General features: G+C 49.9%; 1 protein-coding gene across 2 annotated transcripts in view; it reads left to right on the top strand.

Moving 5' to 3' along the window:
• The window catches only part of DCPS (decapping enzyme, scavenger), a 41,566-nt gene that overhangs the window by 10,016 nt on the left and 15,077 nt on the right, over positions 1–16,473 (top strand). The window lies entirely within an intron of this gene.

Raw genomic sequence — 16,473 nt, 5'->3', positions numbered from 1 at the left:
AGGGGAAGTATTGAAGTGCCTTTCCTTCCCTTCCCGGTGCTTCTGTCCGTCAGCTTCTCTGTCAGCCGTACTTGTATTTTCCAGGCAGTCCCAAGACATGGAGGCAAACCACTACAACCATCTGGTTTTTAACTTTCAGTATAGTATTCAGTTCGGCTTCCCTGGTGGCTCAGACAGTAAAGAACCTGCCTACGGTGTGGGAGACCTGGGTTTGATCCGTGGATGGGGAAGATACCCTGGAGAAGGAAATGGCTACCCTCTCCAGCATTCTTCCGTGGAAAATCCCATGGATAGAGGAGCCTGGCGGGCTGTAGTCCATGGGGATTGCAAAGAGTCAGACACGACTGAGTGACTAACACTTTCACTTTCATAGTGTTCATTTATGTGAGATTCGTGACACTTTATAATAAAACAGACTCTGTGTTAGATGGTGGTGCCCAGCTGTAGGCTAAGATAAGTGTTCTGAGCATGTGTGGGGTAAGCCTGACTGAGCACGATGCTCCATAGGTTAGGTGTTGCAAATGCATTTTCAACTTACGATGGGTTTATCTGCATGTAACCCCATCGTAAGGTGAGGAGGATCTGTACTCTGTTTTTGAAAGTACTTAGTCATTTAATCTAATAATTTGTTGAATGGTATTTCCTTTTTTCTTTCTGGAAGTTTTGTTTCTGGAACGCTTTTTCCTGGCTTCAGTCTGGAGAGCTGGTTCTTGAGGCATGCCTCAGACTCATAACAGACTTCCCTCCACAGCTTTCCTGGGTTAGAGCCACTGTCTGTCTTCTGGGCGCTGTGTCTTTTTCATTTTTGTTTTACTCTGGTTTAGCTGAAGTGCAGTCCTTGTTTACTTAAAGAAAATTTTTTTTTTTTGGAGTATAGCTGATTTACAATGTTATGTTAGTTTGAGGTATACGGCAAAGTGAAATCAGTTATACATATCTGTATCTCCACTCTTTTTCAGATTCTTTTCCCATGTAGGTCATTGCAGTGTGGAGTAGAGTTCCCTGTGCTATACAGCAGGTCCTCAGTAGTTATCTCTTTATATATAGTAGTGTGTATGTGTCAGCCCCAGTCTTCCAATCTATCCCTCCCTTCCCTCACCCCCTGGTTTGTTTGTTCCCTACATCTGTGACTCTATTTCTGCTTTGTAGGTAAGTTCATTTGTGCCCTTTTTTAAGATTCCGTATGTAACTGATGTCACCTGTGACTTACTTCACTCAATACGGTAATTTCTAGATCCACTTACGTTGCTGCAAATTATATTATTTTGTTCTTTTTTATAAAGTGCATTCCTCAGTACTTTCTCAGGAAGAATAAACAGGAGGAAAACTTTGAGCCTTTTGTTTTGCCCTCACTTGTAACTGATGACTCGACTGAGTACAGAATTTGAATTTATTTCCCCTGCAAACATCAGAGGCATTAATCTCTTGTCTCATGGCATCCATCATTGCTAATAAGATACCCCATGGATTGTTGCCCGCCAGGCTCCTCTCCGTGGGGTTCTCCAGGCAAGAATGATGGAGTGGGTTGCCACGCCCTCCTTCAGGGCATCTTTTCCACCCAGGGACCGAGCCCGTGTCTCCTGCATTGGCAGGTGGATTCTTTACCGCTGAGCCACCAGGGAAGCCCAGTAAGATATCCAACACCAGTTTGATTCTCATTTCTCTGTAGTGAGCTTCATTGTGTTGTTGCTGGATTTTTCTGTTTTGTTTCGCTTTGTTAGCTTCCTTCTTTGGAAGCGTATGGGATGTCCTCTGGCTTCAATGTACCGAGGTTTTGTAAGGCTGTGTTTCGGTGAGAGTTTTTTTTTTTTTTCATTCACTCTGCTGGGTACTTTTGGACCCTTTCAGTTTAAAGTGTTATGTCAGCCTTTTACTCTGAACATTTTTTCCTGTTATTTCTTTGATAATTTCCTTCTCTCCGTCTCCTTTATTTCCTCTTCCTTGAAATCCTGGTAGTGATTAGACATCCTAGATTGGTCCCATGTGCTGCTTCTGTCCTGCCCCTGTTCCCATCTGTGTCTTTCCTTTCTGGAGTCTCGTGGATGGTCTTAACATTGTCCTCCAGAACTCCTAGTAAAGGTTTTTATTTGGGAGCCTCATTTTTAATTTTTCTCCCTCTGGTCCTCTGATTATTTCATTTTCATACCATCTTGCTCTTGCTTCACAGAGGCCAAATTGGGTTGACATTCTCGGACACACTAATTAGAATTGTTTTAAAAATTATCTCCTGACCCTTAAATGATCCCATTTCCTCTGGGATCTGGTGCTGGTTGTTTATTTTGGTCATTCTTTTTCATATGGCTGGCTTTCCCTTAGTGTCTGGTGAATGTTCAGTTATATATATATTTTTTTAAGTTTTAATTTTTTTTCAGCCATGCAGTACAGCTTGTGGGATCTTAGTTCCCCCAGTAGGGATTGAACCTGGGCCCTCAGCAGCAGAAGCGCAGAGTCCTATCCACTGGGCTGCCAGGAAAGTCCCTGAATGTTCGTTTGTGTTTAAACATGAAGAGTCAGGCTGATAGTCTAGCAAACTGAGTTAGGCCTGTTGCCACCATAGGTCTCTCTTGGATGGCGAGCTATGTGGACAGAGCAGGGCTGGCCTTGCCTGAGTGTGGAGGTACCAGCCTCCTCTGCAGCGTATATACTCTCTAGTCCACCATAGCTCATGGACCACATCTGGCCTGCTTCCTTTTGTGAGGCCTGTAAGATAAGTGTGGTATTTACATTTTTAAAGGGTTAGTTTAGAAAAAAAAAATAGAAAACTAAGAAGAATGTGCCAAAGAGGCTGTATGTAACCAGCAATGCCCCCTGAATTGACTGTCACACTTTGTACAGAGAGTTTGTCTGTCCCTGCTCCAGTCAGTTCAATCTCTCAGCCATGTCTGACTCTTTTTGACCCCATGGACTGCAACAGGCCAGGCTTCCCTGTCCATCACCAACTCCCGGAGCTTGCTCAAACTCATGTCCAACGAGTCAGTGATGCTACCCAGCCATCTCATCCTCTGTCGCCTCCTTCTCCTCCCACATTCAGTCTTTCCCAGCATCAGGGTCTTTTCCAATGATTCAGTTCTTTGCATCAGGTGGCCAAAGTATTGGAGCTTCAGTTTTAGCATCAGTCCTTCCAGTGAATATTCAGGACTGATTTCCTTTAGGATTGACTGGTTTGATATCCTTGCAGTTCAAGGGACTCTCAAGAGTCTTCTCCAACACCACAGTTCAAAAGCATCAATTATTCGTCTCTCAGCTTTCTTTATGGTCCAACTCTCACATCCATTCATGACTGGAAAAACCATAGCTTTAACTATATGGACCTTTGTCGCTAAAGTAGTATCTCTGCTTTTTAATATGCTGTCTAGGTTGGTCATAGCTTTTATTCCACGGAGTAAGCATCTTTTAATTTCATGCCTGCAGTCACCATCTGCAGTGATTTTGGAGCCCAAGAAAATAAAGTCTGTCACTGTTTCCATTGTTTCCCCATCTGTTTGCCATGAAGTGTTGGGACCAGATGCCATGATCTTAGTTTTTTGAATGTTGAGTTTTCAGCCAGCTTTTTCACTCTCCTCTTTCATTTTCATCAAGAGGCTCTTTAGTTTCTCTTTAATTTCTGCCATACAGGTGGTATCATCTGCATGTCTGAGGTTATTAATGTTTCTCCTGGCATTCTTGATTCCAGCTTGTGCTTCATCCAGCCAGGCATTTAGCATGATGTACTCTGCCTATAAGTTAAATAACCGGGGTAACAATATATACCTTGATGTATACCTTTCCCAATTTGGAACCAGTCCGGTTTTCATGTCTGGTTCTGAATGTTGCTTCTTGACCTGAATACAGGTTTCTCAGGAGGCAGGTAAGGTGGTCTGGTATTCCCATCTCTTTAAAAATGTTCCACATTCTTTAAGAATTACCCCTGCTCCAGTCTAAGGGTTAATATCTTTGGAGCACAATCCTCTGTTTTCCCCTGTATTAACTGCCCCCACGATGAAAGTAGGCAGTGGATGAAGCTAGTTGGTACAGCTCTTCTCTAGAGGGGCTCTTTATTATTTTTCTTTTTAAAGGAATATTCATTTACTTAGCTGGACCAGGTGTCTGCTGTGGCCGGTGGATCTTCATTGAGGCATATGGGATCCTTATTTGTGGTCTGTGGGATCTAATTCCCTGACCAGGGGTGGAACTCAGGTGCCCTTCCATTGGGAGCATGGAGTCTTAACCCGTGGGCCCCCAGGGAAGTCCCTAGAGGGGCCCTTAGTTGGTCCTGGTTTCCAGCTCTGTTTCCTGTCCCGCCCCCGTCCCTGTTTGTTCAGAGCCCGCATCCTCTTCCGGGTTCGCGTGGGGAGGCTGGCGATGCGCTGCCTGGGGCCCTGACGGTGGTCCAGGCTACAGCTTCCTTCCCCGCGGTCTCATCCACTCACACCCTGCCTTCCACTTCCTAACCTTGGGGAACGAAGTGCTCTCTTGTTTTCTGCTGCTTGCCCCTTCACGTTCCCTCTTACGGGTTTGTTCCTATTTGTATTTCATCACTGCATTGCAGTGGGTTTTTGAAACGTTCCGAGAATCACTATTAAATAGGAAATGGGGTTCTTCCTCATATGTGTCCGTGTGCCGGGTGGGGCTTAGGCCACAGAGACGTTACCCCATTGAGGCCACAGCTAGGTGGAGCTAGTGTTGGTGAGCTGAGACAGACACCTCATTTCTCCCGAATTCTCTTGCACACAGAGTGTCCTCAGTGCTCGTGCACAGTGGGCGGGGTGTTGGCTAGACGTGGCCAGATCCGTAAGATTGTGAAACCTGGGTCCCTCTGACCTAGCATTTCTGCCTCCAGGAATCTGACTTAGATAGTCATTCATACACGTCAGAAGGAGTGGGCCAGGGTGTCCGTTGTAGCATTGTTTGTGATAGAAAAAATGAAAAGTAAGAGCAAAAACAACCTAAATGGCCCTGTGTGTATGAAGGGGTTAATAAGGTGTGGTATGTGCATCTGATTGTTGCAGCGGAGGAAGATGATCTGCCTGGACTAACGAGGGAGGGTTCTGAGGTCACAGGTGACATAAAGGGTCATCCCTCTTGTGCTTAAAAAAACACCTTTATGTAGATATGTTCATATATATCTACATTCATTAAAAGTCTACACTTATTCTACATGAATGTCTACATTCATCCATCAATAGGCTGGAATAATGAGCACCCACCTATTATTGGTGATTACCTCAAAGAAAAGGCTGGGGGGCTAGACTTCTGAATCATTTGAGACTATAATCCTGTGATGTTCTGATAGAGATTGTTTAGGACATTAACCTCATCCCCAGACAAACCAAACAAAGAAGCAGGGCAAAAGTTTAGCCTGGGGACGTCTCTGGCGGTCCAGTGGTTAAGACTCTGCACTTCCACTTCCCCACTTCCTGGTTGGCGAACAAAGATCCCACATGCTGCATGGTATGGGCAAACAATAGTAAAAAAAGTATTTTTAAAAAGAAATCAACCCAAAAGATTAGGTGGAACTGGGGCCTCTGGCTGTGTCTTTGCTTCACAGCCTGAATGCTTGTCAGTTCATCAACAAGTGCTGTGTACTCCCAAATACACTCACTCCAAACTCTGGAGGTTCTTTATACCTGCCTACTTGGGACGTCCTTGGGAGATGCTGGTGAGGAGCAGGTGGTCATGGAGAGGTGCTGTGGGATGGGGTGGACCGTGGAGAGGCAGCGCCTCCAACACTTGGAGTCAGGGAGGCAGGTGGGGTCAGCAGTGTGGACAGAGCAGCAGAGTGGGCTCCTAACGTTAGCTGGGGCTTTGAAATGGGGCTGCTGCGTCTCTTTTTTGTTAAAAAAACATTTTGTTTGGCTGCGCTGTGCCTTATTTGCAACATATGGGATCGAGTCCCCTGACCAGGGATCGAACCCAGGACCTCCATTCCCCATCCCCCTGCTGCACTGGGAGCACAGAATCTTAGCCTCTGGGCACCGGGAAGCCCAGAAAGGGGCTTCTTAAAAAAAAAAAAAAATTATTTATTTGCCTGCACCAGGTCTTAATTGCAGCATGCAGGATCTTTCATTGCAGCGTGCAAACTCTTGGTTGCAGCATGTGGGATCCAATTCCCTGACCAGGGATTGAACCTGAGCCTCCTGCATTGGGAGCACAGAGTCTGAGCTACTGGACACCTGGCAAGTCCTGAAAGGGGACTTCTTTAATGGAGCTGGGGAAAGGTGAGTGAGCCCACAGGAATCTCTCTTTGTCAGTAGGGGCCACCGAAAGATGGCAGAGTTCTGCTTCTCTCCCTGGGTGCTTCAGGGCTTCCGACACCAGTGAGCCAGGGACCCCTCTAGGGCCTGGAGGGACAGTGGGATCAGAGCAAGCAGAAGCTTCAAGATGGGAAGCCTCTACCACCCGAGTGGAGTCCTTGACCCAGAATGGGCTCTTCCTTCCTCTCAGCTGTCTGACTGGCCTGCACTCATCCCCTCTGCCAGCTCCGCTCCAAGAGCCCATGAGTGCAACCTCCTGTGTGCCCCCGTCTCCTGCCTCCACGGGCTGGAGCAGAAGCCTCTGTTCAGTTCTCTGTTTAGGCTTATGGCTTCCATGAGGCTGGGAAAAACCGCTGTGTTCAGAGCCTGTTTAGAAGCAAGTAGAGCCTGAGCGCCTGAAATGTGGCCACCACCACGAGGCCTGTGTGTTCTTGTTCCCTCTCTCTCTCTCTCAGAGAGGGCAGGGCGCCAAGACTCTGTGGCCGTCTCAAGACTTGAGTCAGCAGAAAGTCCGCTCTCTCAGGGCCAGTGGGCGAGAGTGGATTACCCACGGGATGGCTGTTCCACTTCAGCCTGGGCAGCCCGGTTCTAATCCATGCTTCTCTGTGCGTGATGGCCTGGAGTTCTGGTAGCCCTGACTCCCAGGAAGGCCTGTGCCCATGGCCTTCTCCTCCCTTTGCGCCGGCACTCAGGCTGCCCTGAGGCTTGGCACCTTTGCGCCTCTCAGAGGGAAGCCAGGTGATGCCTTTAGACAGGAAGTCGAAATCGAAGCCGTATTTTGGGACTCCTGAATAGTCAGTCTAACAGCTCTTATAGTCTAGTCTGCGGGACCGCAGCACAGTTTCTTCCTGCCTGTTGGGGAGGGGGTCTCGCAGCTCTAAGACCAGGACTGCCAAAGTTCCGTTGTCTCATTAGATAGCAGGTCTCTCCCTTCTGTTCAGGGGGACCTTTGTGGAGTACCATCCTGCTGCAGCCACCCCATCCCTGAAGGATGTAATCCCTGGGGCTGCATCCAGAGTCAGAGTGTGTGGCCTGGACCTGCGAGTCTCATCAGGCCCCCCTCACGACCCTCCCAGGCCTGGGAGGACCGAGGAGGGGCGAGAAGGAAGCTGCCAGAGCCAGGATCTTGCTACCATCAGCATCTGCGTCTTCCTCCGTCTCTTGTGCTTTTCGCTGAGACGGATAATAAGCAGTCTGGAGGTTTGCTGTGGGGTGGTTGGAGCTTCCAGTTAGATCCCAACCGCACCCTTCGGCGCTGTTTATCCTTGATCCTGATGGAGGTCTTTTCAGGCCTCACTTGAGTACTTCCAGCACCCCCCAGCGGGGGACAGTGCACACCCCGCCCAGGCCTCCTCTGCGGCCTCCAGTCAGCTCTCTGCTCATCATGATGCCAGGGCTGAGGAACGTGTCGTCCAGCCGGGGGAGGTCCCCAAGAGGAGGAACGAAAATGGCAGGTCCTGCGAGACCCCCTTGTCGGCCCTCTCCTGGGGTCCTCCAGCGGTGGGCCCTGCTGGCCCAGGCCGCAGCTCATCGCCCGTGAGGCTCTGTATGGGTCCTGTGCAGGGAGGGGAAGGGTGGGCTTCACATCCCTCTCACACTTCGCTCTTGCCTCTGCCCTGCTCCCTTGGGCCTGTACATCTGGGTCAAATAAGTTGAAACCGGCCCACGATAATGAAGGGGGAGCCAAAGCCACAGGCCTGGCCGTAGCAGTGACCTCATCGTGGAGAAGCCGGCAGCCGTGCTGGAGAGCAGGCTTGTCTGAACATGTGTGTGGGAAGGCGGGCAGACTGTCTGTGGTCTGCATTTTCATGTTTCATGTGCAGCAGCATTTTCCTGGGGATTTGGCTAAGCCCGCTCTGGCAGAGAGCAAGAAAGACAGCTGCGCTCTCCTTCCCAGAGCCCCGCCTGCCTCCCATCTCCGAAAGCAACTGGGCCTTCATGTCTGGGCGGGGTGGCAGGGCTGGCTTCAGTTATCAGAGAAGGGCATTCAGGAGACCCTCACCAAGGTGTGCCAGCCATGGGCATGCCGGCCTGCTCCTCAGGCTGCAGGGAGAGGGAGCGGGTGTGGAAGGGCTGGCTGCTGTCACCTGGGGTGCGTTGCTATGACCCTTCCCACTGCCGCAGCATCCCTGCAGAGAAAGAACGGCTGCCCTGAGTCCTACAAGGGCTGCAACCACCCCGCCTCAGGCCTCCTTCCCCACCGTCCAGCGCTGTGAGACTGAGAGGGTGCCAGGGCACTGGGTACCACCCCCGGAAGTTGAATGAGTCATGGATCCCTGTTGTGAGGGGGGTCACCCTCACCCATCCATGCTCCCCTCCAGAGCCCATTCCAGCCCTGCCTCTGGCTGCACACCCTGTGGGTGCTGCTCCTCAGACAGCCCCCCCACGCCGGAGGGGAGCGTGCCCCCACTTCCTGCCCTCCTGGGGGCACTGTGGCCAGCAGCCTGTGGTCGGCCTCTGCACGCACCGACGTCCTCCCAGACCTCCCAGTCCGCAGCTCCCGTTGCTCTGGCTCCTCGCTGAGCTCTTCGGTTTTGCTGACAGCTGTTCCTGTGTCTCCGGGAGGGGCTGGAACAAATCGTGTTTCTCCAGTCTGACAGGGCTGCTTTTTGGGGAAAGTGGCGGCACCACAGCTTTCTCAGGAAAGGGCCTGAAAGGGGCTGGCCCTGCGGCAGGGAAAGCCATGTTGCACAGAGGAGTCAGACCGCTTGGGTTCAGGTCTCAGCTCCACCCCTTGCTGGCTGTGTGGCCTTGGGTAACTTGCTTAACCCCTCTGGGCTTCAGTTTTCAGGAGCAGCTTATTTTTCTGTTCTTAATAAATGTGTTATAAAGTGATCCGTAGTTGTTTTAGAAAGTGGAACGTGAGAGTTGCTCAGTTGTGTCCAACACTTTGCAACCCCATGGACTGTAGCCTGCCAGGCTGCTCTGTCAGTGAGTACCCTGAAAAACTAATTTTAAAATTTACAGTTACATTCAACTCGACCGCCCAGAGATAGGTCACATCTTAGAACCTGTCCTGACTTTTTTGGACTGTTCTCTGTGTGCACTTCTGTGCATGTAGTGGTCTGTGCACACACGCTTGTAACAGTAACTTGGCACAATATATATTCTGCTGTGTAGACTGTGTCACAGTTCATGTCGGCTCTGTTTCAGGCATGGTACACCCAGTGCACAGAACAGCGTTTCTGCTCTCAGGGAGCTGAGGTGCATGCAGCTGCCGGAGGGGGAACATAAAGAACAGATAAATAGGCCAGGTGGCAGTAAATGGCCAAGAAGAAAAAATAAAATATGAGGAGGGAGACAGGACAGGCACGTGGGCTTCCAGTTAAAAGCGGGCAGTTTAGGTGCCCAGCTGCTTCCTTTAAAACCCTCACTCAAAATGGTTTCAAACGAATTGCCTTTAAATAAAATTAACCCATAAAGACTTGAGGGAGAGGAGACAAACCAAGGAAGCGAATGGAGGAGGAGGAACTGGCATGGCAGGTTGGAGAGGGGAAACCTGAGCCGGCCAAGGGGAATGCAAGCCACGGCCACCAAAATCCCCGACTGGTCATCGCTGGAGAGGTTAAAACAGAGGGTCTAGAGATTTTTGGTGTCAGTGGGGTTGTGGCATGGAAATGTAGAAGGTTAAGTAGCAGTCCGCAGATTCGGTGAGCCCTGAGAGGAACCCTGCCCGCCCTCCCTCTGCCTACCTGCTTCTCTTCCTCATCACTCAGTGCTGTCTGCCACATCCCTACCTCCATGTGTGAAATTGGAAGAATCTTCTGGAGAATCTGAGCAGCTCAAGAGAAAAGACTTCAGTTCTCAGGGGCTCCATCACGTGCAAAGGAATAGCCTGATGGTCATGAAGCTGTCCTGTGTCATCAAGCTTCCCTCCAGCATCTTCACACCCTAAAATATGAGCGAGCAGACAGGCCGGTTGGCCAGACTTTTGAGTAATGCCTCAGTTGAAAAAGAAGAGGCAAGGAAAAGGAAGCAAGGACAAGAAAGAGACTTGGAGGAGATAGAAACTATTCAGGGAGAAGAAATTTTCAAAGATATCATTAATCTCAGAGAGAAATTATAACAGCAAAGAAAGCAAAAGATTAGACAAGGTTAAACTCGCTGTCAAGGTAGGAAACTTTATTTAAGTGTAGCTCATTATGTTTCCACATAGCCCAGGCCTGAGTCACGAAGTCTTCCAGACACGGAGATTAAAACATCATGGCAGGGAAAAAAAAAAAAAGCAGAAGAACAAAATACTACCAAAAAGGAAGTTTTAAAAAGCTTTTAGAAATTAAAAATACGGTGGAAGTGAAAACAGAAGATGAAGAACACTTTCTGAACAGTAGAGCAGAAGGATGTAGGGCTGGAAAACGGGAGAGAAAGGAAAACTACAAGATGGGGCAAAGAAGTTAAATGCCTAAATAGTGTTCCGGAAAGACAGGGCGGAAGAAAACGATCGAAGAAATGGGTCCCAGATATGTATGCCTATGGCTGATCCATGCCGATGTATGGCAGAAACTAATCACAATATTGTTAGTTAATTACCCTCCGATTAAAAATAAAATTAAAAAAAGAAATGAGTTCCAGAACTGAAGAACATGACTTTTGAGATTGAAAAGGCCTGACACCTAACCCAGCTTGATGGATGGAAATAAACCTGCTTTACCACCTATCAGTACAATCAGGACACAGGGGACAGAGAGGGAAAAAAACAGGTCAGTACAGAGGCTTGGGATCAGAGTACCTCAGACTTCTTAATACCAGCAGTACAATCTGGAAGGTTGCAGAGACTGCTTTCAGACTTGGAGGGTCATTGCTATCCTAGAATTCTTTAGCCAAGCTCTTTGTTGAGCATGACAGTAGAATAAAGACCTTCTCAGATGTTCCAGGCCTCTCAGTGTGTCTTCCTTGTGTCACATCGCTGGACACATCTTGAGTGTGTACTTTAGCTCTCGTTGCGTGGTCCTCAGACCAGTGGTAGCGTCTTCTGGGCACTTGTTAGACATGCTGGGCTTCCCTGGTGGCTCAGTGGTAACAAATCCGCCTGCCAGTGCAGGAGGCGCAGGTTCGATCCCTGGTCCGGGAAGATCCCCCATGCCTGTGTGCTGCAACTCCTGAAGCTGTGCTCTAGAGCCTGGGAGCCTCAACTACTGAGCCCACATGTTGCAACTACTGAAGCCTGTGTTCATTTGCCACAACTAGAGAAAAGCCACACAGCAACAAAGATCAAGCATAGCCAAACATAAATATAAAATAAAAAAAAGAAATGCCCCACCCCAGGCGTCCTGATACACGCTCAAGCTTGAGAAGCACTGCTTCAGCAAAATGAGGACAAGCATGTGAAAGAGGAAGATAGTGGATCCGGGAAACAAGGCACGCAGCGCGGCAAGGGGGAGGGCCCCCCAGGATGGCAGTGCTCGGAGCTCCCAGGCCACAGCTCTGCATGGGGCACCTGCAGGCTCAGGTCATGGGCTCCGTGAACACACCGTTGTTCTCGTGTCTGATGAATTTTAACATCAAGAGGAGACATTCATAAAAAGGGAAGTGCTTGTGGGGATAAAACTTGTGTGACGAGTTTATAGAAAAGTAAACAAGTAACTGTTGACGCTGTATACCAGAAGTTGTGCTGAAAGGACGAATACTCATGGTGTATTCTTCAGCAGTGGACAGCATTTACATCATCAGCATGGTGTTGACGGTGCTGAGTACTGATTCATCCAGAACTGTGATCTGATTGTCTTGTGAAAATCGGGTAGAGAAGAGCATGTGTGCGCATGTACATGTGCACGCACACTCTTTTTGTAGAGAGCTGGTTGTTGTTCAGTTGCTGAGTTATGTCCAACTCTGACCCTGTGGACTGTAGCACACCAGGCTCCTCTGTCCTCCACCATCTCCTGGAGTTTGCTCTGATTCATGTCCATTGAGTCAGTGATGCTAGCTAACCATCTTATCCTCTGTCGTCCCCTTCCCCTTCCCTCAGTCTTTCCCAGCATCAGGGTCTTTTCCAACGAGTTGGCTCTTCCCATCAGGTAGCCAAAGTATTGGAGCTTCATCTTCAGCATCAGTTCTTCTAATGAATATTCAGGACTGATTTCCTTTAGGATTGACTGAGAGCTGGTTTAAAAAAAAAAAAAAAACTAAATCCTTATCTTCCCTAATGGGACGTTAATTAATAAAACTGAAAAATCAAAGTGAAACAAGATATAAAAATATTTGTAATTTGGAACTGTGGAAGTATGAGATCAAAGAAACGGCCGGAAGAGTTGACATTGGTGCTCGGGAAGAAGCAGAAGACATTTGAAAACAAGCTTTGTTTGACTTTTATGTGCAAGATACACCTTAAAACTAAAAATAAAACCAAAGTTTGAAAAAGCATGATGGGAAGGGAGGCTCTGTCAAGGAAGCTCTCTTAATAAACTGTGGTCATTTTTGAGAAACGGGTTTTAAAGTTTTTTTTGTTTGTTTTTGTTTTTTAAGAATGTCAGCAGGAGGGCAGGGTCAGGAGATTCCTTGTTGCTTCTCTAGCCACTGGGAGATGCTTCTAGGCTGGGAGGTGCCAGGAACTTCTCATCCTGGGCAGGGGGCCCCTTAAGTCATTTTGCTGAATGGGGTTGGCAGAGAGGATGCCAGGCAGCTGGTGAAGCACCATCTGCTGACCTGCGGGGGCCAGCACGTGGTGCCAAGGCCAAAGCCCAGCCCTGGCCTCAGCTTTCCTGTGAGCGGCCCGGGCACCAGAGTGAGGCCTGCCTCACACTGGCTGTGGGGAGTGAATGGGTTCATGTGCACACAGGGCTCAGAACAGTGGCTGGCACTTCTGCTGGTGGTGAGCGCCCAGAGAGTAGAGGGTGCCCACACCTTTTTATTTATATTTTGAAAAAAATTTTCAACTTTACAGAAGCATTGTAGAAATAGTACAAAGGAAAGGAAAGTGAAATCTCTCAGTCGTGTCTGACTCTTTGTGACCCCGTGGACTGTAGCCTACCAGGCTCCTCTGTCCATGGGATTTTCCAGGCAATAGTACTGGAGTGGATTGCCATTTCCTTCTCCAGGGGATCTTCCCGACCCAGGGATCGAACCCGGGTCTCCCACATTGTAGACAGATGCTTTCCTGTCTGAGCCACCAGGGAAGAAATAGTATGAAGAATTCCCTTAATAAAAGCTCTTCAGGGGACTTCCCTGGTGGTCCAGTGATTAAGAATCTGCCTTCCGATGCAGGAGACTCAGCTTCGATACCCTGATTGGGGAACTAAGATCCCACATGCTGCAGGGCAACTAAGCCCACGCGTTGCAACTAGAAAGGAAGACCCAGTGAAGCAAAAAAAAAAAAGGCTTTTTAAAAAAAATCACCATTTGATAATGTGGCCACATTTACTTTTTCTCTCTCCATGTACACATACAATAATATCTTGTCATCATTACCTCTGTTATTGAAAAGTAAGATGCAGACATGGTAACCCCTCATCACTAAGCATGTCAGTGTGTGTCTCCCAGGAATCAGAGTAAAATGGTCAATTTGGGGAACTTTCACATTTATACGAAACCATTGCATGATGTGGAGACCATTATTAATCTTACTGTTGTTTCAACGCCATTTTCAAGCAGGAAACTTCCCCTGCCCCATCCTCCGCAGTCCATGATCCAATCCAGTCTCCAGTGTCCTTTAATCTGGAGCAGTTCCTCAGCCCTAACTTTGACACCGTGGAGGAGCTGGGAAGCCACTTGTCTTGTCGGGTGTCCCTGGGTTTGGGAGGTGATGTCATCTTGCAATGGGATACAGGTTACTTTGGCAGGCGCCCCATAGCACTGGCTTCTCAAGTGACCTCAGTGGTAAAGAATCCGCTTGCCAGTGTGGGAGACTTGGGTTTGATCTCTGGGTCAGAAGGATCCCCTGGGGGAGGAAATGGCAACCCATTCCAGTATTCTTGCCTGGAAAATTCTACAGAGGAGCCCACCAGGCTGCAGTCCATGGGGTCACAAAGAGTCAGACATGACTGAGCAGCTGAGCACGCACCTCAGCACAGCCCAGGAGGTCTGTGTGGTCAGTTCATCTCCCAGGGATGATGCTCTGGCCACTTTGTGTCCCTGTCTGCAATTAATGAGTAATCTCAGGGGAGCTGTTTTTGAGGCTCTGGGTCGATATCCTGTCCCCCTACATATTTTCATCCGATTGTTTGAGTGTTTATCAGGCCTTGACTCTTGACCAGATTCCTCATGAAGCTCAGTTGCAGGTCATTTGGATAAGCACCAGAGCTTACTTCTGGCTGCCAGTAAGAAACTTAGCATTGGGAAATAAATTGACTTTTTTTCCCCCCAGCGAGATATTATTCCATTTGGGATAAGAAGTGCACTTCCTGGGTTTAAAATCTAAAAAGGTCAGATTCCAAAAAATAAGAAGGTCAGATTCATTCTTTTGTTTGTTTGGTATTTGCTGAGTGCCTAGTGTATACTCGGCACTCTTCCGGGTGCCGGGGATAATGCGGTAAAACAGGTAGACAGACATCCTTCGGGGGGATCAGACAGGAAACCTGTCCTCCGTGGTCAGATCATGCAGGGCAAACCCCAGGGTGTGGTGAGGTCAGGGGTGCCTTGCTTGGATGGAGACCTGAGCGGGTGAAGCAGGGGAACAGGTTCGAGACCTGGAGATGAGAATCAGTGCGGTTGTGAGGAAATCGCTAGGAGGTCACTAGGGCTGGAGCTGAGACGGCCTGGGGAAGGACGGTCAGCGGGGTTGCAGGGAAGCCTGGACGAGACTGGGGGGCAGCGTCCATCTGGATGCCGGCAGCGAGGGTCTGAGTAAGACCCGGCTGGGAGTGATGACTCTTTGGGGCTCAGAGCGCAGCAGGGCGGGTCTCCTCCGGGCAGAAAGGGAGCAGTTGACGGGGCCTGCTCATTCTTCCCTGCTGCTCAGGAGAGGACAGGAGGGGCCGGCCTGGCGAGGGCCCGTCTCCCCCCATTCCGAGCAGCTCGGACAGTCTCTGGCAAGCCTTGGTAGGCGGGCACGCCTGCAGGCCCTGTGGCTTTCCGGCCTGGAATGGCCGGGGAGTCCTGGGCTGGGAGCCCAAGGCAGTGAGTGCGTTGCCAGTGGGGCATGGCTCTTCTCCAGGTCATCCCTGCCCATCTCCCCATGGGAGGGAGCACCAGGGCTCACAGCGTTGGTCCCCACGCCCCACCCAGGCGACCCAGGGGAGGAAGCTGAGGACATTCGAGGAGGACTTTTCCGTGGGGGTGCAGGTGGGATTGCCATTCTAGAGACTTCCCACCCTCTGCTCTTTGGCCTCTCAGGTGCCCGAGGTCACACAGTCAGGATTTGAACCTGGCTGATGGGTGCCACAATCTGGCCCTTCTCCACCAGGCTGCACTGCAAGGGGCCAAGGCGGTGACATCCCGTCTATTTCAGGCAGCCCTCTGCCTCCTGAGATCTTGTTTATGCTTGATCTTTGACCTCAGGCCTGTGACCCCGGGGCTATTAGAGGGTGGTGGGCGTGAGAAAGGCCCCGAGGGTTGTAAAGAGGCCTCCGTGCCTCCCTTTCGGGGTCAGATCAGAGATTCCCAGGAAGTGGGGTGACATTTACTTAGCGCCTCCAGTGGTTCTGAGGAAACACCTTAATGTTTATAGCCACACTGTAGGCTCGATTTTATGACCATCCTTAACAGATGAGGAAGCTGAGACTCCGGGTTAGTGACACAGCCAAGGTGGCGCAGCTGGGAAGGGGAGCCGTGTGTCAGCCCATGGGCCTGCTACATCTGATGGGCCGGCGCCTTTGGGCCTCCTGGAGGTCACGTGCTTGACATGGCACCTCTGGACACTCACCCTGGGCTGGGCTGCCGCATAGCCATGCTGGGGCAGGGGCGGAAAGAGCACGGACCTCAGGGCGGGAAGACCGTGGCTCCAGCCCTCCTCTGCCCTGCCACCCCAACCCCGTGCTGTAGTGTGGTGTCGGGTACATCTGGAGTCCCTGTGACCTCGTCCCTTAGCTGTGGAATGAGCATCACCTGCATCCTCAGACCAGATGTGCATGTGTGGGTTGTGGTTCTCAGCTGGGTCTTGAGGTGCGTAGGCGAGCCTGAGAATCTCCTGGAGTGCGCAGTGCCTGCGCCAGGCGGCCCCCTCTCAGGGGCCCCTCCGGGGAAACACATCCGAATCTGGTGTCTGGGAGGATGCCGGTCTTTTGAGAAACATCCCAACTGATTTTTAAGACACAGTTTCCTTTCCTGGCTTTTAGGATCTGCGTTCAAGCTGTTGCGGCAGATGTTG

This window comes from Capricornis sumatraensis, chromosome 8 (genome assembly GCF_032405125.1).
Source record: "Capricornis sumatraensis isolate serow.1 chromosome 8, serow.2, whole genome shotgun sequence".
Classification (NCBI taxonomy): domain Eukaryota; kingdom Metazoa; phylum Chordata; class Mammalia; order Artiodactyla; family Bovidae; genus Capricornis; species Capricornis sumatraensis.
The sequence above is the reverse complement of the archived record's forward strand: the minus strand, read 5'-3'. Positions and strand labels throughout refer to the sequence as shown.